Genomic DNA, 16,100 nt, shown 5'->3' on the forward strand with positions numbered 1-16,100 from the left:
AAAAAAATCTTTTAAAAGGTTGATTGATATATTTGAAAGACAGAGTTACAGAGAGGCAGAGAGAGAGAGAGAGAGAGAGAGAGAGTCTTCCATCCGCTAGTTCACTCCCCAAGTATCTGCAATGGCTGGAGCTGGGCCAATCTGAAGCCAGGAGCTTCTTCCAGGTCTCCCATGGGGGTGCAGGGACACAAGGACTTGGGCCATCTTCCGCTGCTTTCCCAGCCCATAGCAGAGAGCTGGATCAGAAGTGGAGCAGCTGGGACTTGAACCAGCACCCATATGGGATGCCAGCACTGCAGGCGGTGGCTTCACCTGCTACACCACAGCACCAGCACCCCAAGTGACATCTTAAACTCTATGCCAAATGCCCACCCTCCAGTTCTCAATTTCTTCATCTCAAAAGAGATATTAATTCATGAAGAAGATCAAGAAGATTAAAGGAGATAAAACCAAAAGTATAGCATTACTATTATTATTTTTTAAATAGACATCAAACCTGGGTTAAGAAAAAAAAAAAATAAAAAAGGCTATCAATGAAGAGAAACAGGAATAAATTAGACCTAATTAGTTACAATGACTGGTTCTGCCAGGTGTTAATAAGGAAGCCTGTTGCTTGAAGGTGTTGCTGAAAATGTTTACCAGTACACTGTCCTACTTCCAGGCATGGAGCAAATATAATGAAAACAATGTTACTGTTTTCTGCAGGAGTTGAGATAACTTTCTTATTTTTCTCCTAGAGAAGGAAAGCAGAAGAAAACTTCTGGTTGAATGAAGTTTCTAGTCAGCTGGGTTCCAGTTTGCTGCACTTGCTGTTAAAGTGTAATGGGAGCCAACAGGCTCGTGTTGCCCGGCAATGACAGCCCTGGAAATAGTAAAATAGTGGTCTGGAACTCACAACACCTTGGTAAACCTGCACTCAGGCAGAACTGAGTCCCAGTGTGTCCGGCAACCTTCAGAAATCCTCAGAGACTGCTACCTGATTTGAACCCCAATGGAACCACTTCAGCGGCTGTCCGTTAGAAACAATACCAAAGACAAGGCTTTGGCCGGCAACCTGAGACTCGTATCTTCAAAGCTCATTCACTCATGCAAGCTACACATATTCTCTGAGCACTGACTATGTGCTGGGCAACCCTGTAAGTGCCAAGGCCATACCGTGAACAGTGATGGACAAGGCCTCCATTCCCGCAGGAGAAGCAGGACTACCCATGCAGTGTGATTCGCGCTGGGGAGGAAACCCAAGAGGGACCAGCGCTGAGAAAGAGCAGCCACGCTGATAGTGGTCAGGGAAGGCCTCTTTCAGTGAATGGCATTTGTGCTAAAAGTTGAATGACGGGGAGGATACAGGCAGCCAGCCAGGTGAAGAGAACAGAAAGGCAGTTTCTTAGGCAAAGGAAAGAGAAAGAGACCCTGAGGTAGGTGCCTGGGGAATGGGTGAGAACTATGAGAGGACAGAGTGGCAGCAAAATTGAATGCAAACTTCAATTTTTTTTTCTAAATGTGATACAAAACCAAACATTGTTATATAATAGTATGGCTGCAAGATCAGATGTATTTATTATACAAAGAATCTTAAAAAGATCATAGAGGGGCAGATGTTGGGGCTAGCTGTTAAGTCACTGGGGAAGATGCCCGTGTCCTACTGTAATGCAGTCCTGGGGTTCAGGTCCGGGCTTTGTCACTTGACTTCAGCTTCTTGCTAATGCAGACCCTGGGAGGCAGCCATGATGGCTCAAGTGACTGGGTTCCTGCCCACCCACGTGGGCGGCCTGGATTGAATTCTTAGCTCCCAGGGCCATGGCCATATGGTTTGTAAACAAGTGGATGGAAACATGTTCTCTGTCTCTAGTGAATTTTTATTAAAGGTTTACTTATTTATTTGAAAGTCAGAGTTACAGAGACATGGAGAGACAGAAATAGAGAGGTCTTCCATCTGCTGGTTCACTCTCTAGATGTCCACAAAGACCAGGGCTGGGCCAAGGAGAAAGCCAGTAGCCAGAGCTTTATCTGGGTCTTCCATGTGGATGGCAGGGGCCCAAGCACCTGGGCCATCTTCTGCTGCTTTCCCAGGTGCATTAGCAAGGGAGCTGGATCAGAAATGCTGCAGCCCGACCCTGAATGAATTTTAAATATGCAGTATGGGATGGGAGCTGTGGCATAGTGGATGATGCCTGCAGTGCTCGCATCCCATATGGGTGGTGATTCGAGTCCCAGCTGCTCTACTTCTAATCCACCTCCCTGCCAATGTGCCTAGGAAAGCAGTGGAAGATTGCCCAAGTCCGGCCCCTGCACCCTTGAAGAAGACCCAGAAGAAGCTCCTGGCTCTCGGCCTGGAACTGGACAAGCGCTGGCCATTGTGGCCAGCAGGGGAGTGAACCAGATGATGGAATATTTCTAAACTCTGTATCTCTCTTTCTTGTAACTCTTTCAAATTAATAAGTAAATCCTTTTTTAAAAAGTGTAGTATGAAGAAACTATGCATGGATTTCAAAAATTTTTACACCAAAATACTTATCTTTTAATTACATTTTCCACGAGCTTTAGAAAGTATCCTAGTACCACAAATTTGAGTATTTGTTTCCTAAATGCATAATGGCTACAAAATGAAGAGGAAAGATAGGTTCTCACACTTAGGAAGCTTATAATCTTACAATGAAGCAACAATTCATAAATAATGACAACATCAAGGTAAGATGAACTAAAAGTACTGAGGGAACACTGGGGAGGGCACCACGTACTTAAATAGAAGAAATTAGAAAATACTTTTTTTTAAATTAAAAAAATGTAACATTTGATTTAGGCCCTTAAGGAAAAGGCTTTCAAGGGAAGTGAGGGGCGGAGCACGGGGCTGTGGGAACTGCATGAGCAAAGGCACAGCGGCAGGAAAGACCAGGGTGGGCCAGGAAACCGTGACTCAGTCCAAGGCCACAGTGCCAGGCTGGGGAGCAGGTAACGTCGGGAGATAAGCCTGGAGGAACAGGCTGTCAGGGCGGGGAGTGGGGGTCTTCAAGGGCATGCCCAGACATTTAGACTTAATTTACTTGGGCACTGGTGTCCCTTAAATGTGCCTATGAATCTCTTGAGATACTTGTTAAACCGTTCAGATTTCCAGACCCATCCCTCCAATACACTGATATGCAGGAAGGTCTAGCTTGGCCCTGAGTGTTTACCTTTTCAACAAACTCCCAGGTAATTCTGATACAGGCAGTTGAGAGAATCTTGCTTTGAAAATCAGTGATTTTTTTTTTTTTTTAAAGTAGCAACTCTGGATTGAAAGGGAAAAGCTGAAGCCAACTCAGCCAACTCTAAGAATTACTTAAGAACTATGGAGAAAAAAAAGACTAAGACGACCGATTAAAGAGCCTTTATCACTATTGGGGTTTGCATCAATCAAACTTGGTGACTGATTAAATATGAAAGGAGAGAAGGACTTAAGTGTTACAGACAATTGCAAACTTTCTCCTTAAGGAGAACAGCAGAGACAGATACGTGGTATATGGATACTGTCCATGGGATCTACCAGGAAACCAAAAATATGGATCTGGGGTTAAGCTGTCAAAGGCACTAAACACGCAGTTTGGTACTCCAAATTCAAAACAGAGGGTTAAAAGTACAACCATACAAATTAGGAAGAAATGAGGGGCTGGCATTGCATCACAGCGGGTTAAGCTACCATGTGTGAGGCCAGCAACTCATACTGGTTGAGTCCTGGCTGCTCTGCTTCTGATCTAGCTCCCCAGTAATGTGCCTGGGAAAGCAGTGGAAGGTGGTCCAAGTACTTGGGCCCCTGCCAACTACATGAAAGACCTGGATGGAGTTAACAGATACTGGCTTCCGCCTGGCCCAGCCCTGGTCATTGTGACCCTTTAGGGAGTGAATCAGCAGATGGAAAATCTCTCATTCTCTCTCTCTGTCACTCTGCCTTTCTAATAAATACAAAGAATTTTTTTTTTAAGAAGGAAATGAAAGTGAACATTTAACCTATATGGCTGGTGAAGACCTTCTAAACATAAAGGCCACAGCAAAAAAATCCCAAATAAAAAGATTTATAGATAATGTGTCACAGGAAAATTATAAGGCAAACAATCAGTTAAATATTTAAAAACAGGACAAGGAGGGCAATATATTTAAAAATGAAGAGCAGATACAAATCACACACATACACACACAGACCTATTAAAAATAGTTTCTGTATGGGATAGCAGAAATCATTAAATAACTTGGTGTAGCAACATAAACCCTTCATAATAAAATGACATCTGTTTCACACATCCACTGGAGATGATGAGATTTTTATGGCATCAGTCAGCAGGATTCTTATGACTTACTTTCCCAGGTTCCTAACTCTCAGTCTATAGCAATGTCTGAAACATACTGCACCCATCTGTTGAATTCAATTTCCCCCAGGCTCCATTGATCTCTGCTACTACAGTGTAAATTGCCTTCACTGCACCCAGTTTCACCCCAGTCTCTACACACCTAGAAGAGTAGAGGGCTGGGGATGAGGCTAAAGAACTTCCAGAATGACTAGCCAACAGTGGCTCTCAAGTCAACCTTCAGCACAGAGGTTGGATGGACTTTGAGATCAATAGCACAACCCTCTCATTTTACAGCTGAGGCTCTGAGTCAATGACTGACTTCCAGGATCACCTGATTGGCTGGCCACAATCCCAAGACTGAGTCCTGACTCCCAGCAGCACCTGCCCTGGTGCTGCTTCGGGGAGCACAAGCTCTACCCCTCAGGGCGCCTGCAAACCACAATCCCAACTTCTACACACTTCGCACTTTAGCACTCCATTCACTCAATTTGGACTAAAAGAAACTTCGTGCTTCCTCCAAAAACACCCCAAATAAATGAAAGAACCCCAAACAATAAGCCAACATAATTCAAATGTTAACAACCAAAGAAAACTGGTAATAGAATTAACCAATAAGACAATTCACAGAACACATAGAAATTGGGATGAATGTGTAGAAAACATCTGTTCTCACAAGAAATGTAAATGAAGTAAGTAATTTTTCCTGGTCCAAATAGTACAGATTAAAAAAAAAAATCAACGTTAGGGCTGGCATTGCGGTGTAGCAGGTTAAGTTTCTACCTGCGATGCCAGCATCCCATACAGGTGCCAGTTCCAGTCCCGGCTGCTCTACTTCTGATCCAGCTCCCTGCTAATGCACCATTGCGGCCATTTGAGGAGTGAATCAGTGGATGGAAGATCTTTCAAATAAACTAAGAAAAAAAAAAAAATCAGTGTTCCCAAAGATGCACTAAGATGTGTATTCACAATCCCTGTAGAGAGAATGTTAACTTGTCTAGTCTTTATGAAAAGTGATTTGGGAGCAGTTTTAGTATTTTTAAATTTTCATGTCCTTTGAGCCAGTAATTCAACTTCTGAAAAATCTAACTTAAGGAAATAATGAGTGGTTTTCACAAAGACCTAAGCATAAATTTGTTCTCAAGTTTATCACTTAATAATGTTGTAACAATCAGAAGGCCCAAGAACATAGTTAAATTATGCAATATGAATACAATAAGGTATTAAACATCCATGGAAATCATTGACAAATAATTTTGATGGTATAGAAAAAATAACAGTGAAAGTGATACAAAACTATATCTACTATATTAATATATTATCTATGATAATAGTATGAGCTGAATTCCCTGAGAGTTTATGTGAGTGTGTGTGTGTGTTTTAAAAATTTATTTATTTATTTGAAAGGCAGAGTTACAAAGAGGCAGAGGCAGAGAGAGAGAGAGAGAGTCTTCTACCTGCTGGTTTACTCCCCAGTTGGTCGCAAGGGCCAGAACTGTGCTGATTCAAAGCCAGAAACCAGGAGCTTCTTCCAGGTCGCCTATGTGGATGCAGGGCCCCAGGGACTTGGGCCATCTTCTACTGATTTCCCAGGCCAGAGCAGAAAGCTGGATTGGATGAGAAGCAGCCGGGACTCGAGCTGGCACCTATATGGGATTATGGGATGCTGGCACTGCAGGCGGTGCCTTTACCGGCTAGGCCACAGCGCCGGCCTGAAGTGTGTGTGTTTATCACCAAAAAAAAAAAAAAAAAAAAAAAAAAAAGAGCAAAAGTAATACACCAAGTGGTAGTTCTCTCTGGAGCAGGGTATGAAATATAAATTATTTTGTCTTCTTTATTACTTTTTCCAGGTTTTTTTTTTTTATTAAAAACATATTATAACTTTTCGGCCGGCGCCGCGGCTCACTAGGCTAATCCTCCGCCTTGCGGCGCCGGCACACTGGGTTCTAGTCCCGGTTGGGGCGCCGGATTCTGTCCCGGTTGCCGCTCTTCCAGGCCAGCTCTCTGCTGTGGCCAGGGAGTGCAGTGGAGGATGGCCCAGGTGCTTGGGCCCTGCACCCCATGGGAGACCAGGAAAAGCACCTGGCTCCTGGCTCCTGCCATCGGATCAGCGCGCCGGCCGCGGCGGCCATTGGAGGGTGAACCAACGGCAAAAGGAAGACCTTTCTCTCTGTCTCTCTCTCTCACTGTCCACTCTGCCTGTAAAAAAAAAAAAAAAAAAAAAACAAAAAAAAAAACAAAAAAACAAAAAAACAAAAAAACATATTATAACTTTTAAAAAATGTACATATAGGGGCCGGGACTGTGGCATAAAGCCACCGCCTGCAGTGCCAGCATCCCATATGGGCACTGGTTCGAGTCCCGGCTGCTCCACTTCCCATCCAGCTCTCTGCTACGGCCTGGGAAAGCAGTGGAAGATGGCCCAAGTGCTTGGGCCTCTGCACCTGTGTGGGAGACCTGAAGAAGCTCCTGCTTTGGATCGGCACAGCTCTGGCTCTTGTGGGCAACTGGGGAGTGAACCAGCGCATAGAAGTCCTCCCTCTCTCTCTCTCTCTCTCTCTGCTTCTCCTTTTCTCTCTGTGTAACTCTTTCAAATAAATATTTTTTAAAAAAGTATGTATGTTTGTATACATGAAAATATGAAAAAAAAAAAAAAAAGGTTTACAAAAAGAGAAATTTGCAAGTCATTCACATGGAAGTGACAGATGAGGTCATGGAAACAGATCAGGTCCCCCAGGGAGAGGCCATGGTGAGAACACCTTGCTGGATAAGGTGATGGCAAATACTGATTTAAGGGGCAAAAAGACTGCATTAGTGAAGGACAGGAGGCAGTGGTGAGATTAGATGATGGAGAGCCAGTCATATAAAAGCACACACAGACGGAAAGAACCAGGAAAGTTGTCCACTTGGTCAAATGTTGCTAAGTGTAAGGAGAACAGTGCTAGGGCCACTGGATACTGGGCTTGGACAGACAAGGTTCTTCTAGTGTTCGACACAGAAGCCAAATCTGAGCAAATGTCATCTGATCTATCAGGCTGACTGCAAGGAAGTCTTGGGGCATTTAGCTTTCGAATTTATGGGAAAAAAAGACACACACACACACAAATGATTGTAGAAATCTAAATCAAGTAAAAACATATCAGGATTACTGATTTATGGTTAATGAAATTAAAAATACTCTGGCATCCAAGGCAGAACATGTTTGAGGGACTGTACACTCTGTTTTGGAATAAATATGGGTTGGGGACAGCATTGTGGTATAGCAGGTAAAGCTACTACCACAACAGTTAAAGTGCTGGTTTAAGTCCTGGCTGCTCCACTACTGATCCAGTTCCCAGCTACGCACCTGGGAAAGCAGTAGAAGATGGCCCAAGTGCTTGGGCCTCTGCCACCCACGTGGAAGACCTGGATGGAGTTCCAGGTTCCTGGTTTCCAGCTGGGGCAGTTGTGGACATTTGGGGAGTGAACCAACAGATCAAAGATCTTTCTCTTTCTCTGTATCTCTCCCTCTCTCTGTCACTCTGCCTTTTAAATAAATAGATAAACAAATCTTAAAAAAAAAAAAAGAATAAATATGGGAAAAAATAGCCCCATATCAGTTATCAGAGTATGAAAAAAAGCGGTATCTTTTTTCCCTCCTAAAGAAGAAAGTTCTTAGTTTCAGGGTCGACTTAGTGAGAAATTCTTTAAAAGAAAATCAAAAGGTTGTGAATTTTCATAGTATCATGTTAATTTTCTTACTGAGCAGATGTGGAATTTCAAGTGTCAAGAAATCATTTGACATGCAGAACAGTGAATTGTTTGATTGTTGGGTCAAACCTGATTCTTTTTATGAAAAGAGGTCTGCAGTGGCACAGTAATTTGACTGAGTTGCCAGGCCCAGCAATATAGAAGAATCTCAACTTCACAAAGCCTAAGTAGAGAGTACTTAATTTGCAACCACTGGTTTGTTGCTAAAGAACCTTGAGAGTCTGCGGTAAGTAATTTAACCTCAGGAGATTACTGCACACAATTAGAAAATGAATTACTTTAACGTCCTATTAAAAAGCACATAGTGATAGATGGTAGAAACCTTTTTTAAAAAAAGTCTTTTTGTGTGAAATATTGACTTGGAAGTTACACATTTTCCTATCTGCAGTATGGGGTACAATTCCTATATAAATGTATAAAATTAAGAATACCTGACAATGAATTTTATTGTCAACGGTAAATTCTCCCAATTTGTGGGTAGGTGGCCTTTCACGGTAAAATGTCCAATGGCCTCCCACACTCATTCTTTTCTGTATTGTGTACACAATGTGTCTTTGGTGAACCTTTTTGTTACAAAAGGCTCTGAGTTAATTATAGTTGATTGGTGAAAAATACCAAAGGAAAGCCAAAAATCTGAAATCCAAAGGGAAACAGTAATTAAAATTTCACTTAAAAACATCCAAAGAAAACTATATAAATATCATAGAGGGCCAACACATTCTCAAATACACTTGCTTCTTTCCCAAAAACCTCTGCTGCAGACCACTTTCCTGGAGCGTGACCAAGAAAGAAAGATGCATGAGGTCAAAGAAATGTGTTCAGTGACTGAGACCACCAAACCACCACCACCTGCATTGTTAACTCAAAACTTCTACTTAAACAAACAAAAAATAGCATATAGAAGGCACTGTGTCCAGTTCATCTTCCACATCCTAGAATACTGGCACATAGCAGGCAATTCATCAAAGTCTACAGTTATAGAGGAACACACAAGATGAGTATAAGTTTTAGTTCATCAAAACTCTGCAAAGATTTCTCCAAACACTCTGATCCTTTGCTCACCACCAACTCCCCTCTCCTTCCTCCCCCACTCAAGAAAAAATAAGAAAGAAAGGAAAAGCTATTTTGAGGGGACCACAGCAGGAGAAAGAATCCTCCGATACTAAGATGTGCTGTTCAGAGAATTGTACCACTTCTGAAGCTTTCTCTTCCTAGAATTATGGGGTTGAAATTCGGCCCCACCTTTAACCAGTCTGAAACAAAGATTGAATGTAGCAAGTTAAACAAAGTTATACAATGAGGTAATTTTTACAAAATGGCACTGCTTTGTTAACCTCCCCAATATAATGTTTTCTTCCCAGATGCTCAGCAGTTCAGGGCCTACCTGATAACACTTCTGGGCCCAGCAAAGAACAGTAAAAGTAGTTCCACCAACCACACTGCGAATCACTAGAGAATTAAAAACAGGATCTAATCCCATCTTTAACAGGCCATGGAGTTGAAGAGAGAAGAGGTGAGAAATAGGACCATGATACAAATACACGAACTGAAGGGCATTACTCATTATTACCCAAAGGTTTTTAATACCGTTTTTTAAATGTATTTTTGATCTATTTTTAAAGGAAAGGCAAAAAGGGGACTAAAACAGAAAACCTATGTTCTCTGAGCTCCAAAAGCACCCTGGGCTGACCTCACTCAACTATCAGCTGTATAGATGACTGCCAACCCACTTGATTTCAAGCTGTTCTGGGCAGGGATGTTGGGAGTGTCGAATCCACAGCAGCACTGACACAAGAGGCACTCAATGAAGGTTTTGTCAAAGAATAAAATAAGGTCCTAAAGTAACTAACAGGTGCCAAAATACGTATTGTTTTATTAGTGTAAAACCAGACAATATATATGCATGTGAACTTTTAATTTCTTTATCTGCAGTCGACTTTAGTACTCTTTGCAGATCTATCTAAAGCATTATCCTGCAGCCAGGCTATAACTGCGCTGGAACTTAGAAAATGTTCATTGAGGGTCACCTCTTGTATCTACATCAGAAGCAAGAGTTACTTTACAGCTCCTAAAATATGTCATTTGCGAACAGTATTTGTTAAAATGTCGATAAAAAATATTCCAATGAGCCACTTAAATCAAGAGGAGATTGAAGAATGCAAAAGAAGACCCCTGCCGAAAAGGCCCCTGGTACCTTTGACTAATTTGAAAAGTCAAGTCAATTCCCAAAAGCTGGAATTAGGTGCAAACCAATCATAGTTCAAATGTCTCTCGCCAGGATAAGCTAATCTGGCTGTTGCGACCCCCATAAGGAGGGGAGGAAGGGCGCCGGTTGGTTCACTCCTGGAACCTACAACTTCAAGCTTTGGTATGTGTAGCCAGGGGTGTCCATTTACCTCCCATTAGCACCTACGTATGTGGGAGACAGGTGCCGCTAGGACACCCACAATAGCGATTCGACAGAGACCCATCAGCTGCAAGCCCTGCTCTGTTCTCCACAGTCTTCCAAGAGTTCAGTTGGAGGAACAAAAGGGCAGAAAAGCCGAAGGGAGAGGGAACGGCTGCAGACGGAGAAGGAAAAGGAGCAGATAAATATTTAGAATATATCCCTGGGGGGCAGATTTCGAGTTTTGAAGAACTGCTCCCTTACCAACACAGCAAAAATGCGCACAGTGAGAAAGCAGCGCTCCCGCCGGCACAGGAGTCGGGGCGGGGGGCGGGGGGGGGGTTTCCATCAGCTCCCGCTCTCCGGCTGGAAGAGCTCAGTCACTCCCACCCCGAGCGCAGTCCCCAGACGTGAGGAAGGAGCCGGATCCGGGGGCTCTCTCGAGGGGGAGGGGCTCACGCGCCTGGCGCCCTCTCCTCGCACAAGTCGCGGGAGAAGCAGCGAGTGTAGGCTCACTCTCCGGCGGTGGAGAAGGTGGAGCCAGAAGGCCCTTACCTGACTACTAGCCGTCTTTTCCCGACGCTGTTACCAGCCCTGTCACGGGTCTCGGGCGTTCTACCTCGCGCACCTGTCGCGCCCAAGCTGCTACACCTACAAGTTCTGGCGGCTCCGCCCAGGTCCCGCTCAGAGCCCCGCCCCCGGACCCCGCCCATCGCCCGCGGGCGCGCGCACGGCCGCCCTCGTCTCGGGCGGACTTAGGCGAGCGTGCGCGCCGCCGGCTACGTGCGCGCGGCGCCCTCGCGGGGCGGGGCGCTGGTGTTGCGAGAGGCGTGGCTCCTATCTCAGGTTTCCTGGAGGATCCGAGCCCTAAAGGACTTTGGTTCCTGCGCTTCTGTACTTTGGCCTTGAGGCCTCTGAGTGCAGGTCACCTCAGTTTGACTTAGGAGTCACCCCGAGGTTTCGCGTCAGTTCACCTGATGGCTTCCGGGGTAAGGCCTGTGCGAGGAAAGGTGTTTTGCAGGTGGCCGGCTGGTGCAGTGGATGGAGCTGCCCCTCAATGGGGACTCCGGCTCTTTGGCTTTCCTAAGTCGCTCCCGCTCGCTGGATCTGAGTTTCCTCATGAATGAAGGGGATGGATGAGGGCAAACGATCTCCACGCGCTCTCCCAGCCTGGCGAATGGTTTAGCAAACGTCAAGAGGTTCCACCGCGTGGACGTTCTCCCGCCAAATTCTCACCCCAGTTCCTTGATAGAGCCCTTTCCTGTCCCCCAGGTTTAGTAGAGTTTCTGCTCACAAGGTTTCTAAAGCTGTTGGGAATTCATGCGGCGTGATAAGTCTTTAGAAGGAGCCAGTGGCGATAAATGCTGAAGCAGTTAGTGACAGTTTTGCCAGCGGTGACTAGGTCAGCCATTTGTTCTCCTCTCTTCAGATAAGCAGCCTGGGCTGATTACTGAAAAGGTATATGGGTACTTCAAAAAGTTTGTGGAGAGTGGCATTAACAGTTTAAAAAGTTTTTGAAAAAGATATGTATTTAAAGATTTATTTATTTGAAAGTCAGAATTACACACAGAGGAGAGGCAGAGAGAGAGAGAGAGAGAGAGAGAGAGAGAGAGAGGTCTTTAATCCACTGGTTCACTCTCCAGTTGGCCACAACGGCCGGAGTTGCGTCTATCCAAAGTCAGGAGCCCAGAGCTTCTTCCAGGTCTCCCATGCGGGTGCAGGGGCCCAAGGACTTGGGCCACCTTCTGCTGCTTTCCCAGGCCATAGCAGAGAGCTGGATCAGAAGTGGAGCAGCCGAGACTTGAACCAGCACCCATATGGGATGCCAGCACTGCAGGCAGTGGCTTTACCTGCTATGCCACAGTACTGGCCCCAAGATTTATATATTTAAAAATCAGAGCTACAGAGAGGGAGAGACAGAAAGATCGTCCATCTAAACATTTATAGTTTAACATACCATAATATCTCTAAGAGAGTAAATACTCCGAAGTCATTACTTCATAGGTTTTATTCCTAACTTCATTTCATCAATAATTTTACTCTTGAAGTTGTTTGTCCATAATATCTCTATGACAGAGATACTGTGTAATGTATACATCTATGGTTTAATGGGAGTATGCACACCATGGAAATTAGCAAATGCCATATATCAGAGTTGGTAGTTTTTTTAAAATTTTTTTCTAGACCAGGTTGCAGCAAATGTTTTTGTAAATGCGTAAATATTATTTTAGGGTTTGTGGAACATATGGTCTCTGTCACTAATACTCTACTCTTTCATTATAGTGCAAAAGTATCCATAGGCAATACCTAAAGAATTTGTTTTTTAAAAAAGCTTAATTTACAGAAACAAGCATCAGGCTTGTTTCTTGATATGGATCATGCAGAAATAAACTGAATGGTGTGAGACAACTTTGCCTTTTACATTGTGAATAGCACAAGAAATTGAGGCAGTTTTGGAAAATTATGTGATTCATCCAGTACGTTGTGTCACTGAACCAGGTAGGTCTGCTGCCTGAGGCACCACATCTGTGACACATGAGGGGAAAGCCTTTATTAAGGGCCAGTGATGAGACAGGAGGATATTATTCAAATGTGTTTCTTCATATGGGGGGTCTGGAAAAAATTTTATGGATCACGAAGGAGGTAGCTGGTGTGCAGAAATGCTGGTGAGGGAATTCTGAATGGAGGGGTGTGGAATCAGGCCAGCATAGTGTGAGAGTATCCTAAGTAACTCTTGTAAGAAGCCAAAAACATTAAAAATATGATCAGACCCACTGTTAAAGCATAAGATGGAACTTTCAGAAAAGGAATGGGGAAATACAAGAGGTTTGGTGAGTTTGGGAATCAGGGGAAACCCAATAAAGGCTGGCCAGATATTAGTTGCTTATGTCATTGATAACCAGTTCCACTTTATTGTTTTGTTTTTGTTTTACTGGTTACCATAAACAAAATGTCAGCCAACATCCACTTATACTCCTTTGGCAGTGAGGTGAACAATTTCTTATTGAATAAAATAGTAATCAAACACTTGTTAATATATTTTACAAAATACTGTTGGAAAAAATTATCAAAAGTGAGTTTTTCAAGATATAGAAAACCATAATGAAGATATAGGTACAGAGTGAAAAACAACGTGTTTTTCTTTTTTTGAAGATTTATGTATTTCTTTGAAAGAGTTATGCAGACACACACACACACACACGCACACAGATACAGGGCCTGAGCCAGACTGAAGTCAGGAGCCTGGAACTCCATCTGGTTCTCCTACGTGGGTGACAGAGGCTCAGACTCCTGTGCCACCTTTCACTGCTTTCCCAGGCACATTAGCAGGGTACTGGATTGGAAATGAACAGCTGGGACTGGAACTAGTGCTCATGGGTGATGGTGGCATTACAGGTGGCAGCTTAACTCATTGTGCCATGATGCATGCTCTAAAGCAAAGTGTTTTAATTTAAAATTCATGTCATTTCAAAAGTCATAATAAGGAGTCAGAATAGTGGTGTGGTGGGTAAAGCTACCACCTGCAATGCCAGCATCCCATATTGGTGCCAGTTTGAGTCCCAGCTGCTCCTCTTCTGATCTAGTGCCTGCTAATGGCTTGGGAAAAGCAGCAGAAGATGGCCCAAGTGCTTAGGCCCCTGCTACCCACATGGGAGACCTGGATGAAGCTCTTGGCTTCAGCCTGGCTCAATCCTGAGTAGCCACTTGGGGAGTGAATCAGCAGATGGAAGACCTCTCTTTCTCTCCCACTCTCTCTGCAACTCTAACTTTCAAGTAAATACATCAATGTTTTTAAAAAAATGCATATTGAAATCATTGACCTGCCGGTGCTGCGGCTCACTAGGCTAATCCTCCGCCTTGCGGCGCCAGCACACCGGGTTCTAGTCCCAGTCGGGGTGCCGGATTCTGTCCCGGTTGCCCCTCTTCCAGGCCAGCTCTCTGCTGTGGCCAGGGAGTGCAGTGGAGGATGGCCCAAGTCCTTGGGCCCTGCACCCCATGGGAGACCAGGATAAGTACCTGGCTCCTGCCTTCGAATCAGTGCAGTGCGCCGGCCGCAGTGCACTGGCCGCAGCGGCCATTGGAGGGTGAACCAACAGCAAAAGGAAGACCTTTCTCTCTGTCTCTCTCTCTCACTGTCCACTCTGCCTGTCAAAAAAAAAAAAAAAAAAAAAAAGAAAGAAAGAAAGAAAGAAAGAAATCATTGACAAAAATTTTATGTAATTACCCAAGTAAACCTTTAGTAGCATAAAATTAGTTTCCAGATTCAATTAATGGTAATTAATGGGACTGGCATTATGGCACAGTAGGTTAAGCCACTGAGAAGTTGGCATCCTATATGAACACCAGTTTGAACCCCAGCTGTTCTACTTCCAAACCAGCTCCTTGCTAATGTGCCTGGAGAGCAGCAGAAAGTGGCCTGAGTTCTTGGGCCTCTGCCACCCACATGGGAACCCAGATGAAGTTGCAGGCTTGGCTGCAGCTTGGCCTAGCTCTGGCTCTTGTGGCCATTTGGGTAGTGACCCAGTAGTTGGAAAGTCTCTTTCTACTCCCCACCAATTCTGCCTTTCAAATAAGTACATTTTTAAAGATTTATTTATTTTACTTGAAAGAGTTACACACACACAGAGAAAGAGAGGTCTTTCATCAGCTGATTCACTCTCCAATTGGGTGCAACGGCTGGAGCTGTGCTGATCCAAAGCCAGGAGCCAAGAGCTTCTGGGTCTCCCACGTGGGTCCAGAGGACCAAAACCTTGAACCATCTTCTACTGCTTTCCCAGGCCACAGCAGAGAGCTGGATAGGAAGTAGAGTAGCTGGGACTTGAGCCGGTGCCCATATGGGATACTGGCACCACAGCCGGTGGCTTTACCCACTATGCCACAGCACCAGCCCCTCAAATAAGTACATCTTTTAAAAATTGTAGTTAATTTTAGTGCAGAATAATCAAGTTTTTAAATTTGGGAAGGTAAAAGTGGACACAGAAAACAATAATGGGAATAAAAATCAGAGGGCACTTAAACTAATAGAAACAAATTTCATAGTTGTTAAATGACCGATCATGAAAGAAAGTGATAATTTTCATCAAAGGAAGAAATAGATAATTTGTGTTTCTTAGTGAAAAGCCTGTGTTTTATGTTTTTAAAACAGTACCAAGGATTTGGAATAAAAGAATATGAATTTGGATATAAAGAGTATTTGATAGTTCAGCTTTAAGGAGGGACAATCAAAAGGCTTGTTTATGATTCCAAGGAATGAAAGGCATATTTAGGGAGAGATGGAGAGTATGGTGGGAAGTATTTATTTATTTACTTGAGAAGCAGAATTACAGAGAGAGGGAGAGACAGAGAGAGAGGTCTTCCATTAGCTGGCTTAATCCCCAGATGACCACAATGGCTGGAACTGGGCTGATCCAAAGCCGGGAGCCAGGAGCTTCTTTCTGGTTTCCCATGCAGGTATAGGGGCCCAACCACTTGAGCCATCTTCTACTGCTTTCCCAGGCCATCAGCAGGGAGCTGAATCAGAAGTGGAGCAGCTGGGACTTGAACTGGTACCTATACAGGATGCCAACACTGCTGGTGGATGCTTAATCAACTACACCACAGTGCTGGCCCCTTATGCTGTATATATGACATACATGAAATACAGTCCC

The 16,100-nt window shown here is 44.1% G+C and overlaps 1 protein-coding gene across 4 annotated transcripts in view; it reads right to left on the reverse strand.

Annotated features, from left to right (window-relative positions):
* Nucleotides 1-11,217, reverse strand: part of LIMA1 (LIM domain and actin binding 1) — a 98,976-nt gene extending 87,759 nt beyond the window's left edge. For 3 of the 4 annotated variants that reach the window (XM_051846276.2, XM_051846273.2, XM_051846271.2), the window contains exon 1: nucleotides 11,008-11,217. The gene's annotated coding sequence lies outside the window, so the exon portion shown is untranslated. The remainder of the gene's footprint in view (nucleotides 1-11,007) is intronic. The other variant, XM_070052208.1, reaches the window with a different exon arrangement.
* Between the last annotated feature and the right edge of the window lie 4,883 nt (nucleotides 11,218-16,100).

Source organism: Oryctolagus cuniculus, chromosome 11 (genome assembly GCF_964237555.1).
Source record: "Oryctolagus cuniculus chromosome 11, mOryCun1.1, whole genome shotgun sequence".
In the NCBI taxonomy this organism is placed as follows: Eukaryota; Metazoa; Chordata; class Mammalia; order Lagomorpha; family Leporidae; genus Oryctolagus; species Oryctolagus cuniculus.